We start from the raw sequence: 27,792 nt of genomic DNA, 5'->3' as shown, positions 1-27,792 counted from the left end.
AGAAAACAAATATATATATATATATATATATATATATATATATATATATATATATATATATATATATATATATATTTACAAAACAAGAAGACTGTGACAATTTCCATGATGCGTTTTGTTTTGCATGTACTTTATGCTCATTGTAACTATTAGGTTTTCAATGCATACTGTCAAGCCCTTGAACAAAATCAAGTACTGACTAAAAAATATATTCACATAGTTTTATGTAAAAATTATTTAATATCTGAAAAAACAGTACTGACAAAAATGTATAATTTTAAGCAAAATATGTTTAAAATCTGCACATTTATCTTTGTTTTGTAAAATAAAGTCGTTTAAAAAAATACAAATTTGTTCCCAAATAATATCTCCATTTTTCTATATTTTCAGTTGAAATTAATTAAAACATTCATTAACCATTTAAATTATACACATAAGTCTGGACCTCTTCTTTCTCCTAATCTTTATATACTTTCTATAAATGTTTCTATCTAATTGTTTGGAGCTACTTTAATGCTTTAGTGAGCTGGCTGTGGCCATTGCTTATAAATGTATTGGATGATAGTGTAATTTATTTATATTTCTACTGCTTATTTGTTATATGTATTTTTTCTCAATTCCAAAACTTATGAACAATGTGGGTCAACCTTGTGGAAGTATTTAAGAGCAGAAAATCCATGTAAAGAATGAAGATTTTTGTGTTATTGGTGGTAAGATTTTGTTTTCTTCTGTCTGTAGCATATTTCTATTCCACTATTACTAGACATTTTCTCTCAGTTCCTAGTAATGAAGTTAAGTTTGTTCCTTTGTGCTTTGCTATTAAAAGGAATAAAATCTCTCTGATATTTTAAGGAAATTATTGTTCAACCTGCCAAGTATTTTTACTATTAGCATAAATGAGTTTGAACTGAAGTTTTCTTCTACTCCTTGAAACAAAATCAATTTTTTACCATTTAAACAATAAAATTATTCAAATCCATGAAGAATATGTTGCAATATTGACTTTGTATGCTTACTAAATGTGGCAAAGTACCACATTATTAATAGAATTCTATGGCATATAATTTATTTTGTCAGTTTACATTTTCTCAATGTCTGTAGATTGTTAATTTGTTTTTGAGAAAGTGTCTTGCTATGAAACCCAAACTTACAATAGCCACTTTGTAACTTATATTAATCTTGAACTCAAAACAAATCTCTTGCCTCAATATCCTATGTATGTAATTATTAAAGCTTTGCTCATGATGCTAGTTTCTTAATGTCTGGAATTCTAGTCATTACAGTTAGTATGTTATAGATTCTAGGCAATCACACTGCTCCTGGGATTTAGCTTTTGTTTTAAAATTTCATCATTCCCATTAAAATATTAGAGGTGTTTAGAACATTATTGAAACATATAATATTTCTTTGGAAAATATATACCAGTTTCTTTGTTGCTAGAATACATAGTTTTGAGCTCTACAAATTATGATACGAGTATGCATAGTGAACAAGAGTTGACAAACATGCTCACCAAATGTCAGAGGAAGAGGACTAATGGTACAAGTGAATTTATTTCAGCACTTAGTATTAGGGACTTTGTCACTTGAAACTGCTTTAAGTATTTGACCACCAGGAGCATTCCTTTGTTTAAGAACCAATAAAAAACATGGGTAAAACATACATTTTACTTAATGCTCTAACACTGTCTCAGTGATATTAAAGAAAATGTAAATAATCTTACAAAATCCTCAGTATTTTGAAAAGATATAAAGTAAAATATTTATCTTCATTCAAGGGGGCTTTTGGTGTGCATGAGTTCTCATACCTGTTAGAGATTACTGAAGAATAATGCAATTCATCTGCAAAGCTCATCTAGAAATTATAATTTACGATAGTAAAACTCTTATTTTGAATCTGATCTGACCACTTAAAATCAGGAGTATATTATGCTTCACATTATGATCTCAAAAAAAAGGAACAGATACAACTGAATTACAAAACTACTTCCAATATGTTCCTAAGCTCTGCAGGACCAAGCCAATACAGAGGGTTACTGAAATAATATGTGGAGCAATTCTCCCTTCATGCAAGTAGTTCTTATTTCTACCTCAGTGAGCACTATTCTTGTTGCACCCCAGACCAATAATAATAAGAAAGTTGGATCGTTGTTACTTTGCAAAAATTTAGACTTCTTACATACCCAACAAAGTTATTAAAATAAAGGGCAAATGAATATAAGTCCCAAACTTAACATGAATAATCACTAGATATTTACCTAACACAAACTTCATACATAAAATATTAAATCCAATCTACTGGATCCAAAATTTATTTTACTCAGTTAAACATAATTTTTACGCATTATTTCATTATATTCTACCCTCTGTCTTTTTTTCCAATCAGGTTTTGTTTTTTATTTTTAATTTTTACCATTTCTAGTGGCACTCAGGAATTCTTTTCCTTTGCATACAGAAAATGAGTTGCTGGATCTCTCTTGTTTTCCAGAGCTCTCTGCCTCTTAGCACTCCTCACCTCCTCCTCACCCTCCCACCCCCTTCCTGCACAGTCTGCTCCTCTAGTTCACCTGGGATAATGGCAACAGTAGAAGTACTAAACATCTGGAAGAAACTCTATGAAGGTTAAAAAAAGAAGTCTATGAATTGTTAGATAATCCAAGAATAGCCCTCCTGCATTCCAAAGACCAGATAATAGCAGGAAATGCAGCTAAAAAGAGCCACTCAGAAGGCAAAGCTGCAATCTCCAGTAAGATCACCAGATGCATTCTTTCAGTTGTTACAGGAAGATGGACTAAAAACTGCTTTCACCAAGAAATTTGGGGAGACTGCTTGCATTGCTCCTCAGTGTGAAATGATTCCAATTGAATGGCTATCTGATGAATAGCAACTGGGTATTTCTCAAAAGGAATTCTGCTGTAAAGGAGGGGTAAAAATTTTATATTTCAAAAGTAGAGATGTTCTTCAAGGATGATGCCAGTAATGATCCACAGTGGTATGGAGAGCATCATTGCTGCAAAATACTGTTTTGCTGAACTTGCTACAGGCTAGACTGGACATCATGAGTCATGCCACACAGCTATTTTTGAAATTCTGGGGAAATCCTGACTGCCCCAGAACTTTATGCTGGTTGATATAAAGATTGAATTTGGCATTGATGTAACCACCAAAGAGATTGTCCTTGCCGGTGTTATCAATAATGATTGCTAGAGAATGGCCATCCAGAGATCAGAGCCAGAAGAAAGACAGTCTTATCATGATCTCAAAGAAGTTTATGTTTAATCTATACACACCAAGAAAACTCTGACTGTTTCCATATTATGTTCTGTTCTACATGTACTTTATGCTTATGGTAACAAGATTTCAATGCATACCATCAAACATCTAAAAGAATTAAGTACTGACAAAAATATATTCATATAGTGTTATGGAAAAATGCCTTTAAAAATCTGTACATCTGTGTCTCTCTCTTACTCTTTTAAAATAAAGTTGTAAGAGAGGGAATAAAAGTAACTCCAGAAGGACTCCAGATGATAAAGAAAAACTTTGAGTGGGCTGTAGACCAAGTGGGTTGCTTCTCAAGTCAGACAGTCTGTGTAGAATCATAGTATGGATGGGACCAACCTCTGTCCTTGGTCACTGTGAAAAAATTAAGAAGGTTTTTGGAAATTTTGGGATTCTGTGTAAACTTAGAGTAACATCCTCACATAAAAGACCAGATGAAACTTTGAGGATTAAAACAGGATATGAAGGGGATGGCATACCTACTGCATTTGTCATAGTGGCAGGCAGCAGCAAAGTTCTAGGGCCAGAGATATCTAGTAATACTGGATATCCGGTTATCAGCTATCCCCCAGTCACACCAGACTGAGGTGCTCAGAATGTGTGGCCCATCTCTTCGACTGCCCAATGGTCTTGGCTGTTTAACAATACTTTATCCAGAAATCAGCTCAGTTTGCTGCTCAGATATTTGGGTTAAACAACCATTTGGTGTGGGCCAAACTTATAGCAACATATTGAACATGTGGATAGCCTTAAAGCAGGCTAATGAGAAAATCAGACAATGAAATTTTTGAAAAAGCAACTTAATTTGCAGGAGAAAAGTTACATATTTCTAGTTTGCATTTATAGAAAAAATCAAGCAAAATGATTTCACAGCAGAGAAAACAATGCAGTCTACTAATGAACAAATAGTTCTCAACGTTTGAGTGAGAACATTGTTAGTGGATATTATTAGTATTTTCTAGCTCTATTATAGTGATATGCTCCTGTGACCTTAGCATTCCAGAGACTGAGGCAGCAGAATCACTAAATTCAAGTCCAGTTTAGACTGTATATTGAGACCCTGTATTTGCTTGGGAAGGAATCTTTATTGTTAGTAAAATTGGCATTACACTGCTAAATTACATCTCACATTCTGTATAGTCATTGTTGGGTAAATATTTAGTTATGGAAGTGGAGCAATTTCTCTGCCATTCAAGAACCAGGATGGCTCTCTTGCAGATCATCTGAGGTTGGTTCCTAGCATCCATGGAAGACTGCCTCACAATAATCTTTAACTCAGGGGATATGACCTCATGTCTTTCTTATGTACCTGCTTCCAAATCTATTACATTCCCCCACCCAACATACACAATTTTAAAAAGTTATAATTTTTTAAAGAGTTAAAAACAAACAAACCAATAAAAACAAGTTACTAGTATTGTGCGTACTTCATTTATATATGAAATTTATATTATCCTTATTTTACATTCCATTAAAAGATTTAATATTCACAATGTATATAACATATTGAAACAGTTTATTTTTGAGATTATGCATTCTTTCCCTTTTCTTCCCCCAAATCTTCCCATGTATCCTTCCTCATTTATTTTTCAAATTCCAGGCCTCTTTATCATCAATTGTTGTAGTATAAATATATTGTTCCTTGTCCATGCATATTCCTAAAAATAAAAATATGACCTAATCAGTCTTTATAATATTAAATATATGCATTTTTACAGGTATAACCATTTGTTATTAGGTTATTTGTTATGTTATTTCCTGAGAATACTATTTTTACCACTCTCAGCATTTCTTTATTACCTATATAGGTTCTTTGTTTAGGATGAAGCATCTTTGGCTTTCCCATGTCCTCTTTACCATATCTATTATTGTTCTATTTGTTTTTCTTATATTTAGACAGTCATGTAAGTGAGCCTTTTTAACAGACACAAGTTTACAGAAAATTCCATGATAGTTTGGATTTTAAATATTTCTTAGCCTTTTTCCAAAATAAACCGTGATCCTTAGGTCCTGAAGCTGTGTTATGAATTTATCAGAAAAATGATAGTTTTTCATTTTGATTGGTTGTTGGTTGCTGTAATGGTATCCATTTTTTGCAAAAAGCTTTCCTGATAAGGGATAAGGACTCCCCTAAAGGTGAGTGAGTATGCGGACAAATGTTTAGCATGTTGTAGTTAGGGGATTCTGTTACTTTAGTGAAGTAGTTGTTGTTGATTCTTCTCCCAGATCCATGACTTTAGCAGCCTTGGGCTATTGGCTAGGTTTCCATGATTAGATAGGCTTTACATTTGTTGAGCAGATCATAAGACCATTAAAATACTGATAGTTACCACCAAAATATATATGCCATTACTGCACCCTTAGAGTCACTGTGCCACAGTATCATAGCTGAGTAGCACAGATGGTTGTTCCCTCTTTTGGAAGCTAAAAGGCACCTACTGGATCTTTGAGAATCAACAACCATCACTTTATTAAAACAACAGAATCCCTAACTTCAACATACTAAAATTTGTCCCTATGCCCAGTTTTCATATTGAAAACTAGTTATTAAAATAATTATTTTATTATTGAAATAAATGTTTATTAAAATAAATATTTATTTAAATGGATGTTTATTAATCTATAATATAAATATTTTAAATATTCATAAAAATTAGTAAAATAAATGTACCAATTAAACATTTGATGACAGAAGTCAAATAGCTAAAGAAATGGAGACATTCCATATTTACAGAAAGAAGTGTCAATATTGTCAAGATATGAATTTTTCAAAGTAAGACTTCCTTAAAAAAACAATAAAATCAGTTGTTTAAATAAAAAAGCAATCAAAATATCATAACATATAAAACATTTTATACAAACTAACACTTATACTCTGGAGTTTTATAAATTTTGAAGAACTATCCTAAAATATTTAATGAAGGAAATACAACATAGGTAACTTCATCTGCTAATATTTTACAACCTGCAATGTGAAAATTATATAAATTCCCCAACATCTTCTAGTGAAAGAATTATTTCCTTTGCCTTTAATATTCACATACAATGTAAGATTTTATCCCTAAATTGTGGGCTGTTTCTGTTTGCCAGAGCTTATGGTTACAATTTATCATAAGTGGGTATTTTTTCCTAACGGTAGGAAGCTATTATTAACACAGGAAACACTGAAAACATCCTCATATGTGTTAAATACCCTTGGGGCTCAGGACATTAACATTCAACTTAATTACAAAGAATGTAATTATGGGCTTCCAAAGAGAAGAGTATGAAAAAGAAATCAATGACTTAAGAGTAAAATGCTCTCCATGTGCTACCTCACAATCATGTTAACATAATCAATCAAAACATAACATAACATAATCAATCATATTGATGATCTAAAGATGAGATGAGGATGACAAGACTTTTCTAGGAGTCTCTTACCCAGAGAATCCACTAACCATATGTGGAAACATCATGAAAACCTGAAATGAGAGATATTCAATAAAATATCTGACTACTACTCACAAGAATTACCTGAAACAAATCAGAGAAACTGACAAATCAGTGTGCCAAAGAAACATGAACAAAATTAAATGCTATATGTGAAAGAAATCTCAATAAATAAAGGACTTCCAGCAAAAAATAAAGAAATCTGTATTAAATATGAAATATTGGTAGCCTCATTGTCCCAAGAATGTCCCCTACTGTGATAAATATTTCATGGTGGTGGAGTGAGTTAACAACAAATACACTACATGAGTGGGTAGCCTGCAGTTTCGATTCTAATACGCCATCATTTATTGTGTAGAGTTTGCAATAATATCAGTATATATCTAGGCTATTTTGTGACACAAAGCACATTTTAAACTCCTTATCACTTTTGATTGGAGTAGCAAATAAATCTATCCTCTGAATAGAAATTCATTTTTAAGAGATGTTTTATGGTCTGACATTTATGTAAAGACTCATTCTCAAAAGATCTTTAACTGACATCTTTTTAGCTTATATGAAATTTCTTAGATTTCATATTTTTTTTAGTGTGAGCATAACCTAAAATATTATTTCTTCATTTCAGGTTTTCTTCTTGTCAATAGGTATATTCTCAGAATCACATTTATTCTTGTGATGGAGAACTCATTCTTCATTGATGTCCATCCTGATGACATTTGAGTAATGGCTTCAGGTTTTCTGACAAATCATGAGGCCTACAGTGATTAAAGATATATTTCCAAAAACTATAAATAACAAATACACTGAAGAGAACAACCCGTATAACTGGAGAGGAATCAGGAGTAACTGATCACATATATGGTATCACAAGGTTATTCTAATATTCTACCAAGCAACACCTGTGGCTGAGTCCCATGTGCTCCATAAGTGTTAAATCTGAAGTGGATTTATAAAAAAAATGTGGTTTTGATTTCATAATCAGCAATTAGCATCTTCTGTCTTATGTACTTTGTTAGCTCTGGCATTTAAATATTTCTGAATGCAGAAGAATATAGCCACATGATTTATCAATGTGACATGAATAAATCACACAATTACACACACACACACACACACACACACACACACACACATCATTAGGCACCAAATTATATTCAGTTGACAGTACAGCATGATCAATCATATATGCATATACTATTTTATGGGCTAATACAAGCAGTTCAGTTCAGTCTTCTCTACATGCACTGAATAATACAACTCTTTTGATTCCAAATTCTTCCCTGCATTATTAATCTCTGCATACCCAGCTTCAGTTGAGTATCATACCTCATGCTCCAACTTGTTACTAAATTTTATTCAGCTGTATGGAATATTGTGAAACTGATCACTTTTGATGAAAGTGTTTTACTGAGACAACTCTAAAGGCAAACCTACCTACCTCATAAGTTACTCCATATTCTTTGAAAGTCTCTCTCTCTCACACACACACATATGAATTAGCTCTTACAAAAGGTTTATATGAGATCTATAAACCCATTAGCAATTCTGGTGGAAGTATTATTGAAAACAGTACCATCTCCTGCAAAGGTAATAGAGAAATCAAACACTTTCATTATTGATAATCATCTAACTAGCATGCAAATCATACTCTACACATCATATACAAAACACTGAGAATTTCAGAGACAGAAATCATCCTGTTTTGTTCAATAATGCAGGAACAACTCATTTTATAGGAGTTTGTAATTATGTAACCAAATCTCTAAGTTGTGAACTATACTATACCTGTAGTCAAATAAGCCTTTGAGTATTTATTTGTATTATCTAATTGGCCTTATCAAATAATAGTGAGAGCTCTTGTGTGATATTTTTTCTAGAGAAGACACATTTCTTTCCCGGTGGAGGAGGTTGGACATGGTCATCAAGGTCCTTCCCTTGAGAGAAGTGAAGAGACAACACCCTTGGTGAGTCTTCATTAAAGAGTTGGCTTCCATATATTTGTCTGAGACATCCCTAGGTCACAAATCTGAAGAAAAGGGAGGGCAGATAATTTGTTTTTCAGAAATATTTGTGTAAAAGTCAAAGAAAAAAAAGGAAGTACTTAAAATTTATCTTAAATTCTCTTAGGAAATACAAAAAAAAAAGAGAGTAAAGTGTCATCATTTTCAAATAAGAACATGAAGTTTTGTCTTAATTTAGCTTACACTTACAAAATATCTTATCTCAAACTTATTGTCTGATTTGTCTTTTAGACAGAAACATCTTCATTTTTCATTAAATTTCTGTTATACTCATAGACTAGTGCCTTGCTCAATCATCATCAGAGAAGCTTTCTCCTGTAGCAAAATGGGAATAAATACATAGACCCACAGTCAGCTGTAATATAGAAAGCAAAAACTCTAGAATAATAAACCCTAAATAGATAGCTCCATCAAAATTCATCCCCTTGGGTCTCAGGGAACCCTGTATAGAAGACAAGAAAAGTGAAAGAGATGGAGGGAATGTAGAAAACCAAGGAAGCAAAGCCCTCTAAATCAACAGGGTCAATGCACATATTAACTCACAGAGACTGAGCAGAGACTGAGGGAACATGCACAGAGCCTGTACACCTCTGCACCACTTGGTGTCCTATAAGTAAATGGAGAAATAGTGCCACACACCCCCACTAACACAGAAGCTATCTCCAACTGCTAATGACTTGAAAATGAAAATTTACTTTTATTCAAGTGCATCTCACTGTAGTAAAAAGAGTAATCTTTAGTGTAGGCTGCATGCCCAGCAGTAAATGGTCAACAGAAAATGAACTCAGTGGCATCTTGGAGGTTCCTTATCTCACAATGTCCTATCAGAGGTTTTTCTTTTTAATGTTTTTTAAATTTATTTTCCTTTTATTTTTTGTTTTACTCAAATACTTTTTAAAGTTTGTTTTCTCTTATTACACTACAGGTCCTTTCTATATTATATTACATTACGTTAGACATTATTATATATTATATATTATGTTATGACTTTTTGTTAGCCTTTTATGGGATTCCTGGGTGTGAGAGTAAGTGGATCTCTGCATCTGTATCAGTTTCTTGTGCCTTTGGAGCAGGGGACTCTTTCTGTTGTTTGTATTCTCCTATTTTGATATAGTAAGTTTTTTTTAGTTTCTAATGAGAGACAAAAAGGAGATAAGTCCAGATAAAAGATGAAGGAGGAATAACTTGAAGGAGTAGAGGGAAGGCAAGCTTCAATAAGTATATATATTATCTAAAAAAACTACTTTCAATAAATAGAAAAAAGGAAAATTATATTATGCTAATGAAACAAAATTATGACTGTTTTATTATTTCACATTAAAATATATACATTTTATTATATAAAACTACAAATGATTTGATTTAGTTAAAAGTGATTTCAAACTTCCATTATAATTTTTTTTATTTTATTAGTGAGTTAGCATGTTGGGACATGTATTAATCCTTCCCACCTCACTTCTTATAATGAGAAATAAATTTTTGTGCCTCCTATGTGTAAAGCCAACTGAGATAGAATCCTGGGCTTCTTGACCCATTTAATAAGTTTTTTTTCTTACCAAAGAAAGTAATCCATGCATATTAGTGGCATTTCATCCATGGACCCAAAAAATAGTGGATAAAAAAGAATCATATAAGATGCTTCTCATCTTTATTTGATAAAGGTGAAGTACATACTTGCAGTACATAAACATCCTTGTATCAGGGGTACAAATTTTCCAGAGATGATAGAAAGTATGGAGAGGATATGTTTATCTCAGACTCAAACTCTCTGATATTTATCTCATGTTCCTAAGCATCACTGCCTGGTCCTAGAATAGGTTCCCAAGGATCTCAGCTCATGCTGGGTTTAACCCTTTCCCTGGAGTTGTTATTCTATAAACCAGGGCTAACTCAGAAATACTTCTCCAAACAGAAATTGACTGAAATCTCTATGGCTTCCACTGTTCACTGGGGCCTGAGATAGTTTAATCTGGATTTTCTAGAGGAGGTCTTGAGAAGAACATTAAATTATCAATCTTTGTGTGTTCAAACTGGTGAATCCTTTCTGTATATAACACAAGCTAGAATTATGGACCCAGTAACTTTACTTTGGATACCTTAGAGAACTATTCTTACTGAAATGGGTACTGCTGTAAAATCTTATCCTAGGTGATAAGAGAACTTTGCACTCCAATACTCATATCTATTACAATTACAGAAACATAACTAAATAGATTGATAAAGTATAGATAGGCACATCAATTATTGAGAATACTGAATAAAATAAAACTTAGGAGCAAGTCTATCCATCAAGAAATACTAAGTGCAGAATCTGATCTTCTTTGGAAATGGAAAGTATATTTCACCCATCTTACTATTTTACATTGCCATGTTTTTAGTTGACAATAATTAAAATATTTTAATTTTACATACTTATTTGTTTATTCACTTGTCACTTATTGCTAGTGGTGGTGGTAGTGTGTACATTCATGTGTAGGTGAAACTTGCATGCCACAGTACGTGGTTGATGTCAGTGAGAAATCTGGGGCAATATCTTTTTACATGGTTCTAAGAATCATCAGACACCATGGCAAATACCCTTCCTCAGTGAGCCATCTTTTCATCTTTGATATATTTATCAGATTTAATCTTGGATTTTGAACTATGTTTTTAATTCAGGATGATTCACTTAGGCAGATTTAAAAAACACACCACATCATGTATTTGCTTTGTGGTAAACTCATTTGAAAATGCCGTTGTTTCATTCGTGAAACTGCCTTTTTATTTTTTAGAAGTCAGTATTGTTTGAGTTAGATTAGTAATGCTCATTTTTCATAAGTGAAACCTTCTAGAGTATCTTCTGTTTGCTCACAGAACTTCTTCCTCTAGCCTCTTGTAATCATTCATTTCCAATTGCTTCTATACAAACAAATGGAATTTACAGTTCTCTTGTTGAACATTTGACTCCAGTCTCACTAGTTTAAAATCTATGTCAAACAACTACTTTCATTTTAGGGGTAGTGTAGAATCTGCTTTCTTGCCTTTAATATATACTGGAACACACTCATGTTCTTTAGATTGTGGCTCTTATCTGTAGCCACATTTCTTTCTTTTTTTTTTTAATGTTAACATCAATGTATCAGCTTTTTTTTTTTTTTTTTAAGTTATCCAACTTGTTCTTTTCCTTTGAAGCTTCTTGCACTCCCTGGCTCTAATTATTGTGGTAACATTGAACCCATGGGGACAATCTAAATTGTTTTAATAAAATATCATGATTAAAGCCAGATTATATATGAAAGAGTTAATTTTGGCTAATGATTCAAAGGTAGAGTTCAAATGACAAGGAAAACATGATGGCAGGTGGCCAATGCTGGAAGCTGCATGATCGCATATTGCCAAACTGCAAGACAAGAAAGTGAGCTGGTAGTGAGGCAAAGCTATACATTCACAGAATCCTCCCACCATAACTCCATTTTCCCCTGGCATGGCCTCCGTTATAAAGTCTCATAAACTCCTTTAAACAGTATCAACAACTGGGAATCAAGTGTTTTTTATTCATACCACCACTGTTTGATCAGTGTTCTAGAGTTATGAAGAGACATTATGACCACAGCAACTCTTTAACAACAGAAAGCATTCATTCGTGGGCTTGCTTAAAGTTTTAGAAGTTTAGTCCATTATTGTTGTGACAGGAAGTATGGAAGCATGCAGGAAGTCATGGTGCTGGAGAAATACCTGAGATATCTACATCTTGATTCACAGAAAGTAAGAAGAGAAAGACTCTGAGTTTGGCATGGCCACTGAAACTCAAAGCCAATTCTCAGTGGCACACTTCCTCCAATAAGGCCTTACTTCCTAATCCTTTCAAAAAGAGTGCTCAAACATATGAGTTTATAGGGATTAATCTTATTCAAACCACCACAACTACATCAAATTCTTGTGTATTCATAGCCTTAAAGTCCATTTATTTTGGACACAGTAATTGAAGTAAGGGTATGGTTAACACAGAAAGGTAACCATTCTTATCATTAAAATTATCAGCAGTTACGGATACAAAATTAAGTCAAACAAATCAGTAGCCTTCCTATACTCAAAGGACAAACATGTGGAGAAGGAAATTAGGGAAAAGGTACCCTTCACAATAGTTACAAAAACTATGAAATACCTTGGTGTGACTCTAACTAAGGAAGTGAAGGACCTGTATGACAAGAACTTCAAACCTCTAAAGAAAGAAATTGAGGAGGATCTCAGAAAATGGAAAGATCTCCCATGCTCATGGATTGGAAAGATCAACATCTTAAAAATGGCCATCCTACCAAAAGCAATCTACAGATTCAATGCAATCCCCATCAAAATTCCAACCCAGTTCTTCATGGAATTGGAAAGATCAATGTGCAATTTCATATGGAATAACAAAAGACCTAGAATAGCGAAATCCATCCTCAACAACAAAAAAACATCTGCGGGAATCACTATCCCTGACCTCAAGCTATATTACAAGGCAATTGTGCTGAAAACTGCATGGTACTGGTACAGAAATAGGCAAGTGGATCAATGGAATAGAATAGAAGATCCAGAAATGATCCCTCATGTATATGGTCACCTGATTTTTGACAAAGGAGCAGTAAACATTCAATGGAAAAAGGACAGCCTATTCAACAAATGGTGCTGGTCCAACTGGCACTCAACATGCAAAAGAATGAAAATAGACCCGTTCTTATCTCCTTGTACAAAGCTCAAGTGTAAGTGGATTAAAGATCTCCACATTAAACCAGATACACTAGAACTATTAGATGAGAAAGTAGGGAAAACCTTAGAACACATAGGCACAGGAGAAAATTTCCTGAACAAAACACCAATGGCTCAAGCCCTAAGGTCAAAGATTGACAAATGGGACTTAATGAGATTGCAAAGTTTCTGTAAGGATAAGGACATCGTCAAGAAAACAAAACGGCAACCAACAGAATGGGAAAAGATCTTTACCAACACCACATCAGATAGAGGCCTAATATCCAAGGTGTACAAGGAACTCAAAAAGCTAGACACCAGAGAATCAAATAACCCTATTAAAAATGGGGTACAGAGCTAAACAAATCATTTTCTGTTGAGGAACACCGAATGGCCAAAAAACATCTGAGGAAGTGCTCGACATCCTTAGCCATCAGGGAAATGCAAATCAAAACAACTCTAAGATTCCACCTCACACCAGTCAGATTGGCCAAGATCCAAACCTCAGATGACAGCAGATGCTGGCGAGGCTGCGGAGAAATAGGAACACTTCTCCACTGTCGGTGGGGTTGCAAGCTAATACAACCACTCTGGAAATCTGTCTGGCGATACCTCATAAAATTGGATATAGTACTACCTGAAGACCCAGCTATTCCACTTCTGGGCATATACCCCAGAGACACTTTAATACACAACAAAGATATATGCACCACAATGTTCATAGCGGCTCTATTGATAATAGCCAGAAGCTGGAAGGAACCCAGATGTCCTTCAGAAGACGAATGGATACAAAAATTGTGGTACATATACACAATGGAATACTACTCAGCCACCAGAAACAATGACTTAACCAAATTCTTAAGAAAATGGCTGCATCTAGAGAAGATCATCCTGAGTGAGATAACCCAGTCACAAAAGAACAGACATAATATGCAGTCACTGATAGTGGGATGCTAACCCCAGAGGCTTGCACTCCCCCAGAAACAACTCACAGACTGTATGAAGTCCAAGAAATAAAGAAAACAAAAAATATACATATATTCACAAAACAAGAAGACTTTGACTATTTCCATGTTGCGTTTTATTTTGCATGTACTTTATGCTTATTGCAACTAGTAGGTTTTCAATGCATACTGTCAAGCCCTTGAAAAAAATCAAGTACTGACTAAAAAACATATTCACATGGTTTTATGTAAAATTTATTTTAATGTCTAAAAAAACAGTACTGACAAAAATGTATAATTTTAAGCAAAAAATGTTTAAAATCTTTACATTTATCTTTGTTTTGCAAAATAAAGTCGTTTAAAAAAAAGAAGAAGATAAAATCTGACATGATCCGGAAATAGCACTAAAGAAATTAAAACCATAATGCAAAAATACAAAAAAAAATTATCGGCAGTTAAAGGTAGAATTATACTGAACTTTATCAGGTGAGTTTGACATTACTAAAAAGTAAATTAGATAACTGCTTATAATTTGCCTTTGAATTCAGAGTAGTATGGATGTAAAGAAGAAATGTTAAAAGTTTGATGGGAGAAATTATCAAATGTTATTTTGGCATATGGAAAGAATCATCTATACTAGTATTAGCAGATGTGTCAGACTATATCTGAGATTTGAGATGACAGACAATACATTTCAATTTTTCATGATTTTCTCTATTGAACTTCAAATATCTGTAGCAGATGAATAGACATTTTAGTTATCTAAGAGATTAAAATAAACAAATCACCTGGGGTATTTACACAGGAAAGCTCAACACCTCAGACAGTTATGTTTCAAAAGAAATGAGACCTGCACAAACAGCAGTGGTCACTTATACTGGGTTAGGGCTTCACATGGTTTGTCTTAAAAGTTTTCAGTTCCTAAATAGGTGGTAAGAAAAAGGCATAGAAAAAAAAAAAAAAAAAAAACAGCCACTGTACAAGTGGCATTTAAAAATAAAGTTTGTAAACATACATTCTCTTTTGTTTCCTCAGATGAAGGGATGAGATGAAAGCCATACTGAAGCTTTATAAAGGCATTGCTTGGGATTAGCCCAGAGAATTCCGTTTTCTGTTCTATCTCTAGTCATAGGACAGGAAGATTCTAGCCCAGACCTTGAAGGCTTCAGCTTCCTTCTGCTAACCTTTTCCTAGAATATTTCAACCTCTAATACTTACTGATGAATAAGTTTACCCTTTCTAGTTCTTTCTGAACTACCGCTGGTTTATTTAACTCAGCTGTTTTGGGTCAAACTTCTCTCTAAGCCAACTGATTTAACTTCGCTTCTCTCAGCTTTTCATTGAATTGCACTGCTTGGCCTCAAACCAACTCTGGAAAATTGTTTTAATCTTCTGGTTCCGTATTATACTCTGGCTTCAGCTGCCTCTGCTCACCTGCCCTGAATGCCATGAACTCAACAATGAACTCAATTCCAGTGTACTGCACTCACTGCACTAACTCCTAATTCAACTTCAAACTCATGGACAAAGTGAACTCTCTCTTACTGTGCTGCTCTTAAATAGCTTTTCTTCTGAGAGTTGGGCATATCCTATCTCTGACTCATTCTGTCGAACCTTTCTTTAATTTGTCACTTTGTCAGCTGTTCAATTGGAAATCATTATATAGGAGTAAATGTATGTACTAAAGACATGTCTGCATTTCAGGCAGATCAGAGAGACCTAGAAATCTTTGGATGTGATAAAATCAGCCATATTGCTGAATTAAAATTCCTCTATGGAAGTTAGTTCAATTACTATAAAAATTAAACTCAAGTCTCTAACCTTGAATAGAAATATAGCCAACAAATCAGAGGCAAAAAAGGGCAGCAATTTGGGTTTGTTTTAGAGAGAGGGAGAAGGATAGGGTTGGAAGGGAGGGAGGTAAAGAGGGAGGGAAAAATCTCTCTCTTTCTCTCACTGTGTTCCTTCATCTTTCCATGCTTCTATACCGAGGTCTTTCTCTTTACTTTATGTCCTAATAGTTTCAACTGTCAGCTTGGCAAAGCCTACCACCATTTGGGAGAGTCTAAATTGATGAAATATTGGCCTGTGATCATATCTTTTGGAGACTGTCCTGATTTTCAGTCAAGGTAGGACCATCCTGTCCTGACTTCCCTTCATATGTGGGATTTGCGTAGTGAATTTATGATGTACCATAACCTGTAAGCTGAAGGAAAATCTACTCCTCTGAGTTGATTTTATTCATAGCATTTGTCACAGCCACGGAATGAAACTTGGACAATTTTTTTACATTGTTTTTTACAACTTTATGGAACAAAAGAATTCTTTACAGTCTGAAAATTTTTCTCAACTAAATTAATAACTCTCACTAAGAAAAGCAGTCTTTTGAATTAGCTCCTGGTGATTCTCTCAGTAAACCTTCACAAAAGTTTACCTTATAAAATGTTTATATAAAATAAACATTTATAAAAACTATTATAATACATTTACAAAAAGTGTACTAATCTATTCATGCTGATAAGAATACTTTGTTCTATTTTACTAAAATGCTGAGGACAAGAGGATTTTACTCTAATGAAATCACCTAAGAAGACATTATTCCCAAAGGACACTTGACAATATTAACAAGATTGATCACATCAGCTGACAGCAGCTGCAGGGCAGCAGAGAGGACACAGGCAGGTAATCAGTTCAGAACCCTGCTGAACCACAAAAGGCCAGACATCTAGCTGGGTAAAATAACAGGGCTCCTGAGGAGAAGGACAGCCTGGGGACAGGGAGTTCTGACATAAGACATGACTTATTTTTCCATCTCATATCTGCTAAATGCCTTAGTAATTAACAACAGGAACATCATATATCACAATACAACAAGCATCAAGGGACTAGAACACCATTGTAAAAAGAAGTTTCTTAGTTTAAAGGCATTAAATTCTTTCTAATAGTCATATTTTCCTGAAAAAGACATTGTTAATATCATACTGAATGATGTTTTAAAGTTTAATTCTAAGATTAAGCTGCAACCTGTAGGGATACATTTCTTAATTCTCTAAAATTAATTTTTTCAGATCTATCATTTAAAATTTGCTAAAATCTCAGCACCATTATAGCAATAAGCAGCCCCTAAATTTCCAACTTCATGCTCATAAAATTTTGATTACTCCTGTAACCATGCCATCTGGTAGCTAGGTTACAGCTACCTCTAAAAATCTTGTTGGAAATTAGCTCAACTTTTAGCTTCTCTTGTTCCAATATTTTGTAATAATTTGTCACACTATTATTTTTATGTTCAGTTATAATAATCGTCTAATAATAATCACCTAGCTTATTTGTTAATATCAAGTTGTAGTCTAAGGAGTGCATATTATAATTTATTTTTTAAGTTAGCATATAAAGGAATGGGCATATTCATATTCATTTTGGGTTTTCTTCTCTTTCCTCACCACTACCCACTTCTTACATGTTTCCTCCCTCTCTGCAAGAGAACCCTGGGAAAGGTTTCCAACTCACATGTATGCCACTATTTTCTTCTTTTTTCTCTCATGTCTCTTAATATCTCATGCCATTTCTAGATTCCCAACCTATACACACGCACACACACACACACACACACACACACACACATACACACACAAACACACACATACACATATCTAGTTTCTGAATATGAGAGAAGGGTTATAGTGTTTGTCTTTCTAAATATGGCTTATTTCACATAGAATAATAATTTTTAGTTGTATCCAGTTTCCTGTAAGTGTCATGATCTCACCAATTCCATCAATCATTATGTAAGTTCTTCATCTGTGCCTGAATTTCCTCCATTTCAGTTCTGTTCCATGATGCATTGAGTAAACCTGTCTGCATACTCAGTGGAAGAGCTTGAAGTCTGTCATTAATGTATGAGATCACTGACTCACTGTACAAGATGTATGGTATTTCCTACGTTAAGTACCCGGGTCATAAATATAACACTATATGCCATTTATACCATCAGGGGAGAGAGCCAAAGACACTGAGAAGGTAGATATGATTGACTTCTTATGGAAGAAGTAAGAAAGTACCATGATGCTGAAGACCAAGAATCTGAAATGACTCACTTACCAGTAGCAATTTAGTCTTTAGACCAGGTCAGTCAGAAGCATCTATTTTACCAGCATCTCAATGATTTAATCCTATAATCCTATTGAATATAAATGAAAAAATTTACATTTGAGGTGGAAACAGGAATTCCATAAATATTAGTCTCATGTCAAGTAATATCATAAAAAGGTTCATAATAAATATTATCTAAATTCTATAAGCTTATTATTTTGAAATTACAATTATGTCATTTCCATCCTGTGTACATCCCTGATCTATTTAAAGTTCATTCTTATTTTATTTAATTGTTGTCATACATATACACACATACCTACATAGATAATATGTATATATATATAATATGAAATATATAATATACAGGTAATATATTCCAAAATACATGAATAAAACCTACAATCTGTCTAAAATAAATTTGTACCTATTTTCAGGGCTGATTTCTTGACAATGGATAAACAATTATTATGCACTTTCTGGGGTAGACAATTTTTCCAACTCTTAGTATTTCTTAGTTGTCCATATATCTTGGTCTCTAGTTGAGGCCTTATGAACTTTCCACCACTGATAATATAATGTCTGTTGTTATCTTTATTCAAGTCATGTGGAAGTCTAAACCAGACAGATATATCTGCACCCCAACTCCTTCACCTATGGCACAGGGCCCATCTTGGAATGCTGTAAAAACCAAAGGATGAGGATGCTGTAAGACTGTGTCTTCTAGAACTGTCAGACACTACAACCATGAAGTGATATCAATATGGCTACCTAGACACGTTCTGAACAAAGAGTCTTATAAAACCTCTTAACATACTCTGGAATCCGGCAGGACTCTGAAGTCAGGCTGTTGACAGATTACATTGTATAGAAAAGGCTCCAGCCAACTGCAAGTAGTCTAGTGAGTGGGAGCCACAAGAAAGATGCAGAAAGCATCATCTCTGAAAAGAGACTGTGAAGCCATCTGGAGAAAAGGTTGATGTCTCCTAGCATGCATGATGTTTGCATACTTGTTGCAGCCCAGACATGCCGACAAATGTTCCTAGGTGACTGAGAATCCAGTGCCTGCTGTCTCAACCTGTCATCTGTTACCTTGCCACATCTGGGTAAAATCATGCTGAGCCTATTATTGGGCCCTACTCAATTTTCACTACTTAGATGACCAACTTCTAGAGTACAAGAGATGATACATGGGAATGTTATATAGCTAAGGCTGTCCAGCAGAAGCCTACAAAAAGGATCCAACTACTAAACAAAGTTGAACACAGGGAAGCAACAGTTGCGTGAAATACTTTAATTTTGGCAGTTTAAAAATATTTTAATAAGATATTTAAAATAAAGAACATTTTCATTCATAATCTATAGTATTTGATAATAAGTGCACAATAACTTTAGAAGTAAAAAAATTCTTACAATTGTGTCTTAAACCATAAAGAAAAATGTCAGATATGATAGAAGAGGATTAAAGATAAGAAGTGTTTAACACCAATACTAAAAATTACATAGAGGGAATAGTAATAATGAAGTACAAGAAAACAAACTGTCTGTAGAAAATCTAAACCATGTTTCTAATGCTTTATATATAAAATCCTTAATGACATGTTCTATCATGTGGATTCCAGTATTCCAGTCAGGTTATTCACAGATGTTATCTCAATTACCATGCTAAAGAAACATTCCTCTAAGAAGATGAGCTTAAGTACAGGAGTAGAAGCAGAGTGCTGACCTGTCATGTTCTGGAATCACGTAAGAAAAGGGCTAGAAGTGGGAATGGTCAGTGTAGTGAAGAAGTGGATTCTGTATGTCAGTAACAGGAAGGCAAATGCAGAACTATGACAGGAGCCAGGAACCACAAGCAGAGGCCACCGCCACAGCCTTACTGTCAAGACACCAATCATAGTCTCCAAGAGGTGCTAAGGACTCTCTCTGCCTTTATGGTTATGTGAGATAAGAAAGGGTGGTAACTGAGAAAATCAAGAAGCTAGCCAGAACTACTGACTGGGGGACAGGCAAAAGCAGAAGAGAAAAGCAGACCTTGGACATTTCAAGCTGACAACTTGGGGCTCATTTAGAATTCATGATTTGATTGTGAAAAGATGTAAGGGTCAAATATCATGTATAATTTGTTTATAACTAAAATGATAAGTGTAAGAACTGTTTTATTATTTTTATATAAGTAGAAGAATTAAATATTGCAATATATATTGCATTGAAATTATGAAAGTAGGGTACTGTGTAATAAAAATTAAAGAAATACCAATAAACCATTCTTCATGAACTAGATATTAATACAATAAAATAAAGATATTCTCATGGAGGAGGACTAATAGGTCCTAGTATTAATGCATTTTATAGAAAGAATTACTGCATAAAAAGCATCAATGCCTTGGTAAAAAAAAGCACCAGGGATGTAAAAGATTCGGGCACAGGCAATTGTTCTTCTGTAACTATAAATCACAGAGCAGAATAACTCAGATGATTTAGTGATTTAACTAGGAGAGAGTTTATCCACCCAAACCAAAAGCATACAAAATATGTAATCTCAATCTCTCCTTACTCCTCTCCTCTCCTCCCTTTTCTGTCTCTCTGTCTCTATCTGTCTGTCTGTCTCTCTCCCTTATACACACACACACACATACACACACACACATATACACACACAAACACACAAAAATGTGCATACTAAGCTAATGTATTTGACAAATTATTTCAAATTTTACTTGAAAAAATCATCAGAAGGAATTTTCCACTACTATGATAAAACAGAATTATTCGTTTTATAACACTTAATAAAATGTTTTAAAATATCAGTATCTCAGTAAAACTATGGGGATATACCAAACAACTCATAGATAGCTTTCTTTGCATACTAAAATAAATATAACTAGTCCTTCACTACAAAATTTTACTTTTTATTTTGTTTTACAATTTTTGTTTAAAAGCATAAATTTTATGAAATAACGTATTAATATATAACTATATGTACTATATATACAAATAATGCATTTATTCTACATAATAACTTGTAAACAATAATTTGTACATAAAGTATGTAATATTTTATAAGTATAGCATATTTGTTATTTAGTACAAATTGTGATTAAAAAAACTAGAAATATTCACATAGATATTCCTTTAAATTTTTATATCTAATAAAAGGAATAATTTTCTATTTACAAATACACTTGAAAGAATATAAAATATTGTTTGTTATACAATAAAACATAATTAATCATGTGTTTTGGTTCTATGTTTTTTGGTTCTATGTTTTTTAATTAAACAACTTTTTTTAAAAAACAGAGATAAATGTATACATTTTAAGAGAATTTTTGCATAAAACTATATGAATATATTTTTGTCAGCACTTGATTTTTTTTAAGGTTTGATAGCATTCATTGAAATCTTACCAGTGACCATAATCATAAAGTACATGTAGAACAGAATGTAACATGGAAATTGTCAGAGCTTTCTTGGTGTGTATTGATTAAGCATAATAATTTTTGAATACCAAAAATTGCCACTAGCTATATATTCTTAGCTAGTGTGATGTATAAAATATTTACATTGTTGCTGAAGGAAGGTTTGGTATAATTTCAGTTTGTTTATTATAGATATACTTATTGATTGTATAATTTCTTCTTTCTATTTTCTTGTATAAGTTGGATGAATATATTGCAGATAGTTCCTGCTTTTGTATACATCTTGAGGAATTGTACACTTAGGAGATCAAGTAAAAAGTTCATAGTACCAGGCTTGAGAGATGGCTCTGTTGTTGTGAGCACTCATTGCTATTGCAGAGAACCTGACTGTTGCCCAGTAGATACATGTGAGCTCATAACTGCTATAACTCCATTTCAAGGAGTCTGACACATTCTACATATCTGCATATACCAGACACATAGTAGTACTCACAAACACATATAAAATATTGTTTAAAATAACCTATAATATTCAAATAACTCAATAAAATGTTAAGTTGTTTTTAATTAATAAACTTAAGGCAGGGATGGAAAAACTGGAATGAACAAGTTCACACTAACTTCAGTTGAAGTTTTTCTGCAAATGGCACCAACAGATATCAGTGGATAAGATTTATGGACTTTTAATTTAGTATGAAAAATCCTTAATTTGATGGTCTTGGTGATGATTTATTCCCAAGGTCCTACATTCAGGTGTAGAGGTAGAACAATTATGGTTCAGGCTCAACCTAGACTACAGGGTGATATCTTGTCTAAGGACAAGCAAATAAAGAGAAGGATCAAATATCACATCACTAACCAATAGAATGGTTATGTAATAACATTTAATTTTATAAGATATTTAAAACATAAAGAAACTCTTGCCAAGAGTCTTTTAAAATTTCCTGTTATATACTGAGAAAATTAATTCATCAGCTCCCCTTTTCTAGCTGAAATCTCAAGTGAAACAAAATTAGACCTAACCCCATGAAAAAAGGAAAATAAAGTGTTTCCATGGCTAGCAATCCACTCATGACAAAAAAAATTGCCTCATTTTTTTCATAGCATAAAGATGTAATCTATCTAGCCAGGCTCAACACCTTCTCACTTGGGCTCTGTTGAGGTCGGTGACTTATGTTACCACTGCCTAAAGTCACATTGATATCTGAAGAACATGCTGATAGTGGAGATCACACTTATGTGAGTGGCTTCCACTGCAACCTGAGGGAGGCCATGGTGGTGTCCCAGTCCATACTGTTGCCAAGAACCTGTGGTTATATGGAATATGTTTGTGGTATGTGTTGTTACCAGAAATAATTTGGAGGCCCATGACCCATGTGAAAAACAAGGAAGCTACTTTGGCTGTAAAGTCACTGACTGTAGACACATAGTTGAGAAGTTGAAACACAGGAAGCTTCTGTTGCAATCCTAACCCCTTCTTATCTCCCTCTCCTCTCCTCTACTCAAAAAGAACAGCCTAGACAGAAATCCATCAAAGAGAACTTTTCAAAAGTTTAATCACGACACTGTAGTGCAGCTCTCTCCATAATCGATGGCTTCTGACAAAGATGCAGGAAGGAAAAGATTGAGATCTATTGACAGTTTAACCATGATCCAATTAGTAAAGGAATAACACAATTTGTACATGTTTTCTCTTTTTTTATTTTTTAGATTCTTATTTCTAATTTTACTTTTTGGGGGGGAGAATGCACATGGGTTTGGGGCAAACATGGAAGGACTAGGAGATGAGTATGACCAGAGTACATGTTGTGAAATTCCAAGAGAATCAATGAAAAAGACACAATCTAGCCTTAAATGATGTTTTCTTCCTTTAAAAATGATAAAACATGCAACTTTGTCTGAAAATTACATATTTTAGAGTGCTGACTGTATTAGTAGAAAAATGTGATAAATCGTGGTGATAAAACAGCATCATCACAGAGCACCATAATCAATCATTTTAAATAGATCCTCTGTTCATCATCTACTTGAACCAGACTGCTTAAATGATCATAATTAATTACAATAACTCACACTAATAATAGATGCTAACAATATTCGGTGTGTTTTTGGGATGGCACAATAAGATTGCAAACTGCTTGTCACCTTGAACAGTAATCCTAGTGTGTTCAACTAACCACACTCAATGCAGAGCACACATTCAAAGGACAAGTTATCATACTGAAGAAGCTGTGCAGTTTCTCAAAATAAATTGACCAATTGCTAAGCTAAAGTAAAATCCCCATGGCAACATAGATATAGCCTTAATCATAAAATACATGTGTGCATTTTAAGTTAATATTAAATAATTAAATTTCATAACTTGGATATTATACAGTGAGAGAATGTAAGCATTGCAAGCTACCAAGTTTACACATCTTTGACAAAAATGTCAAGAAAAACATATTCCCTGACCATTTCTAACTCTGTTTTCCAGAGTTCTGGTATATTTCCAAAAAGAATATATTGTGGGGGTGAGATTTTAAACAAGCTCTCTAGTTTCTTCAGTAAATAAAATTCTACTTTAAGGTTTATTTTACATACAAAGATTTTATCTGATGTAGTTTTTAGCAAAGGAATTGGATTATTTGCTGTAAAACACATAATATGTTTAAAATAATTTTATTATAAGAGAAGAAAGCAAGTGTAAATTAAGTACATGAATATGGTAAAATCAATGATTAAGCATGAAATTTAGATTTATCTTGTCTAAGTAACTACCGTATGCTTGCAAGGTTTTACAGAAACAAACCATTTAACAATCTAAAATACAATTAAGTAGAAAAATGCTTCTTGGCTAAGGTAATTAAAGTGTTACTGTAATTAAATGATAAGCTATTGGGTACACAAGAATCAAATAAAAGCAAATTTAGAAAACCAAAACATGGCTTTAGCAATTGACCACTTCAAATAATTCTTCCAACCAATATCTGAGGAATATCAAACTTAATAGCCACTGAGAGAGAATGGCCCTGGTTTTCAGATTTGGGCTACAAAGTGAATATTGGCTTTCCTTCCTTAATTAAGTTTTGTCAAATATAGAGATTAAATGACTGATTGAAGTATATTACACACGAGTAAATTTATTAAAATCAGGAATACAGAGAGCAGTTATTTCTGCATAGAAATGGAATGTTAGGAACACTTCTAAATACTTATCAGTAGGGTTTGTGAGGCAACTTTTTTTTTTTTTTGAAAATTTAAACATTTCATCCTGCAGGGAAACTCTGTAAACCAGAAGATAAACTAATCAAAATAACTTCAGAAAGTCTATGAAACTGAATATGCCCCTCCTCCTAAGAGTAAGCACAAAAGGTTGCTGAAAGTCACTCTCTGATAAGCCAACAACAAAGACTCAAGACCAGACCAGCTGTCTGGTAAAAACAGAAATCAGACAAGTTACCTAGAAAAGGTTAAGTCCAACTAAGACACCTTCAAATGACACTGCCCAGTCTTTTTAATTACCAATAGGCTGTGCAATGTGTTTTAGGTTCCCAACTTCTTTGATCTATCATCTCCCTTGCTGGAGTGGACCTTGGTAATGCATCTCTCTTTGAAACATTCTGCTCCTGTAAATAACCCCTTACTCTATTCCTCTAAGTAACCCCAACAAAATTCAATGATTCATCATTATAATTTGGCTTTATCAGTACTTTAATAGATCTTTGGTTCCCAGTCTGGGGTGAGTACTCATGTGTGTTGTATTGTATTTTCTCAGGAAATGTATTCTCACACAATAGTAGTTAAAGGCTAGAAAGACAAAAGAAAGGAGACTATGAATCAAATATATTCATCTTCTTGTGATCTGGATATCCAATACTCTGAAAATCATTTCTGAATTTGTTTATAATAGTCAAGGTTCTCTAGAGGAATAGAACTTACAGAATGAATATATATGTACAGGTATTATATTTGTTACAATAGATTATGGGCTGTGGCCCAAGTAGTTCAGCAATAGCTGTCTCATGATAAAAAGGCCAAAAATATGGGAGTTGTGCAGTTCATGAGATTAAGTGTCTCAAGAGTCCCAATATGAAGCTGGAATCCTGATGGTTTCCTAGAGAGCTGCTAGTCTTCTGTCTACCTTTGAATCCTAGGGGTATAGCTTCTGGCTTTCAGAGTCTTTATTTTAAAAAATCAGGTGTTATTATACTAGAACTGATATATACAACTATATTAGTTGATCATTTTTCCTTGCAGTTCCTTCCTAGTTCTGTACATTTAGAGTTTTTATTATTAAACATCATGGTGAAATTCTATTTTTGTTCAAGTCCATCTGGTTCTCTGTATGCTTCTGGTGCTTTAATTAGGCACCTATTTCATTATCATAGAGAAATCATCTTCTATGATTTTGTCAGAAATATTTTATGTGCCTTTGACCTGGGTTTCTTCTCTTTCAATATTTATTATTCATAGGTTTTTTTCTTTTCCCAGTATCCCAAGTCATGATATGTTTTCTGCCTGTAGATTTTTAGACTTTTTTTCTTAGCTTAAACTATCCATTTCTTCTACCTTATTTTTAAGATCTAATATTCTGTCTTCTTTGTTTGTAATCTACTGATGAAGCTTACCTCTAAAGTTTTTGTTTGGAAATCTTAGTTTTTGTTTCCATATTTAATTCAGTTTAGATTTAGTAATTCTGCTTCTTTGCTAAATTCTAGTTTTATATCTAGAAATGTTTTCTTTATTCCACTGAATCTGTTTGAGTGTCTTCTTGTTGTTCATTAAGCCATTTATTTTTGTCCTCTTCAAATCCTTAAATATCATCATAATTTTTAATTTTGAAGTCTGGTTCTGTGTGCTTCAGCTAAATTGCTTTTCTTGTAATTTGTTTCAATAAGGTTACTAGCTTCTAGAGGATGCATATTGTTTGTGGTTTTGCACTGAGATCTAGGCATCTGGAGTTATGACATGAAAGTGGTTTTTTTTTTCTTTTCTGTGAACATCTGGGCTCATCTTTGATGTGTGGGTGTTTCATTCTTTGATTACTGTTTCTCACTATGAATCACAGCGAAATGTAATGACTGTGGAGTCCCTGGAAGAGAGTGTTTCTGCAAGGCAGCTGGTATCTTGAAGGAAGGGAGATGATTTATTTAGTAGGAAAGGCTGAAGGTGCTGAAGAGAAAGAAACAGTGGGGTCCTCAGGAAGTGCCCTTCCCAGATGAACTGTCTAGGCATCCAGAAGTTAGCTGTTCTGTTGAACATGTAAATGTTTTTTGTCTAAGCACACATTCTGTATATTCAGTCTTCAATGCTGACCCAGAACTCATGTGATAAAAGGAGAAAACCAATTCCCACAAGTTGTCCTCTGACCTCTGCGCACATGAAGGTTTACTTTCATGCATAGACCCAAATAAACTAGTAAGTGTAAATTAAAACAAACAAACAAAAATGAAATAGTGGGGTCCTAGATCCACATCAAGTAGAGCAGTCCCCAGGGACAAAAGTGGGCTTGGAAGTAAGGTTCCTACTGGCCTACTGCATCCAGCCTGAAAATTGGAGACAATGAGATGGAGAATTAAAAAGCAAAATAAAGGTTCCCCAATTAATTCCAGTCTGGTTTGGCTAATGGCAGAGAGTATCTGTGGACATCACAAAGAAATGAGGATGGGTTAGAATTAGAGTCTTAAACAGGTTCCTTGAAAGAACTAGGTGAATCCCAGGTTTGCATTAAGAGGCAGGATCTCCAAGTAGTAGAGATGGGATGGGAGAGGTGACTCCTGCAGACAGGCAATAGGTCTGGAGAGAGGGGGAATGGAGGTCAGGAATGATAGTAAATGTTGCCTAATGAGTACCAGCCTACTATGGGCATTGGTGGTTCCTAGTAGAAAGTTTTATCTGTGATTCTGAAGAGACA

General features: G+C 33.8%; 1 pseudogene across 1 annotated transcript; it reads left to right on the top strand.

Annotated features, from left to right (window-relative positions):
- The first annotated feature begins 2,574 nt into the window (after positions 1–2,574).
- On the top strand, positions 2,575–4,063 carry LOC308423442 (bifunctional phosphoribosylaminoimidazole carboxylase/phosphoribosylaminoimidazole succinocarboxamide synthetase-like; annotated as a pseudogene). Its single transcript has 2 exons — positions 2,575–3,244; positions 3,486–4,063. The product of its transcript is annotated as a bifunctional phosphoribosylaminoimidazole carboxylase/phosphoribosylaminoimidazole succinocarboxamide synthetase-like (transcript).
- The last annotated feature ends 23,729 nt before the right edge of the window (positions 4,064–27,792 follow it).

The sequence above is a fragment of the Micromys minutus genome, assembly GCF_963924665.1.
Source record: "Micromys minutus genome assembly, chromosome: 8".
In the NCBI taxonomy this organism is placed as follows: Eukaryota; Metazoa; Chordata; class Mammalia; order Rodentia; family Muridae; genus Micromys; species Micromys minutus.
Note: the sequence above shows the minus strand (reverse complement) of the source record. Positions and strands in the feature narration are given on the sequence as shown.